This window comes from Cariama cristata, unplaced genomic scaffold (genome assembly GCF_000690535.1).
Source record: "Cariama cristata isolate BGI_N322 unplaced genomic scaffold, ASM69053v1 scaffold1678, whole genome shotgun sequence".
Taxonomy (NCBI): Eukaryota; Metazoa; Chordata; class Aves; order Cariamiformes; family Cariamidae; genus Cariama; species Cariama cristata.
Window position 1 is genome coordinate 57,565 of NW_009631447.1, and position 2,015 is coordinate 59,579.

The window sequence follows — 2,015 nt, forward strand, 5'->3', positions numbered from 1 at the left end:
GATGTTGTATAAGACCTGCGCAGCAATAATGAAAACATCCCTGTGTTACCAACACTGTTTCCAGCACAAATCCAAAACATAGCCCCATACTAGCTACTGTGGAGAAAACTAACTCTGCCCCAGCCAAAACCAGCACAGCATGTCATGAGGCAATTTGGATTTTTAGATTTGTTTGCACTGTGCTCTTGCACTCATCCATGGGAAGCAGGTCAGGTAAGCACTTCCTGTGTGCTCTCCTTCTCCTGTCGAAGGTCAGTGACTCACGCAAGCTGATCTCGCTACACTTCAAATATTAAAGAGTACCAACTGTTGGTGCATAAAGAACACAGAAAGAACTGCCAGGCTTCCCAAACTCTGCTCCCTTGAGCATCCTTTCCGGTACATTCAGAAGTGAAGTCAGACTTCAGAAATCGCACCATTTTGGTTGATGGGGGGGGGCTGGGGACCATTTTTCTCCCTCCTTTCTTGCACTAGCAGTGGCAAGCACAATCCTTTGTTCTCCCACTCACCTTGCTTTTGACTGCAAAAGGTGGATACATTGCAAAAAGAGGGGTGCATTCTCCTCCCACTGGGAAGACTCTACCTTGAAGCAGTTAGAAAGCGATCTCTCCAGCTTTTAACTGAAGAAAAGGACTGCCAATACAGTTTAAGACATGTCATCATAGACCTTTACCTAGGATTGAGACTAACTTCCCCCCAAATCTGAATCTTCAAGGGTAGCTCATACAGGGTTTCCAAGAACACCTGGATAAATTTGATGGTCTGAAGACCTTAGCAATACTGCTGAAAGGATCACAGACTGTCAGGAAATGAAATAGCAACTCTTGATCTTGAGTACCGAGCCAGCACCCCTTCCCCCTGTGGTGTTAACAGATGAGGCTTGTTCAGTCATGCCATGCTTCCCTCCTTGTTACCCAGCGTGTTCAGCCAGCCTACCCTCACATTTCCCCTCACACCTGAGCTTTCAGCCTCTTCCCAGGCTGCTGCATGTTCTGCTTTCTCCATAGCCTTTGTCATGTACTTGATTGAATCCTAGTTGGATTTATGTATCTTAGCGGGGATAGCTAGGTCCTCCTCAGAGGAGGGAAATCCAGTGCAGCCCAATCTAAACCAATGGAGACCCATGCTGTTCCAGTGTAGAGTTGCCCAGCTGCTGCTCAGCAGCCACCGTCCAAACATGAAGGCAGACTCAGACCGGTTCCTGTCCCCTGAGGTTGCCTACTGTACTTCAAGAGAATAATAGAAAACATGATTCAGGATTAATAAAGTCTGCTTTCCACAGCTTTATATGAGAACGTAGTGAAGTTGCACTAAATGTGTCCTTCTACTTAGTTGTGCCAAAGGGTGCTGTCCCAGGCTGCTCCTCTGGGAGTTGCAGCATCTCCCTCTGACCAGGTAGTTTGAGGTCTGGGATCTGAAAAGGACTTTCTTTGCCCCAAATACTGAAGGGACAGTACAGGATTACGTACATGTGGATACCAGTCAGAATATCCACAAAGAAATGTAACTTCATGACATCATCCAGTTTCATGACATACGAGCATTAAGGAACATGTGCCTAATTTAGGTAACTGTATGGTTATATAAAAGACTACACTTCTTGCTCCGTAGACTACAGCTTCAGTAGGTGTGAAAGGCAGTAACCTTTCCTTATGGCACTACAAATACAAGTACTGCAGAAAGGTCATGCTTCTATAATGATCTGCTGCTGAAGGATTTCAGGCACAGCAAGGTTAACATAAAACACTGACTCAGGAAACCATCGGAAGGGATTGAACTAATTTGGTTTTGCATCAGGAAGACGGACCGTGCTGTTCAGACAACAAACACCTCATGGTCAAGGCTTTTCCATGACCTTTTATTGCAGCTGAGTTACACCAATGAGAAAGGTTTTGATTAGTCAAGAGGATTAGGGGCACAGAACACAGATTGAATCACCAGCTTGTGCTATCATACGAAAGAGCTGAAAATAAATTCCAGCTTAAAGCAAGATTACTCTACCAACAACTTTGCGT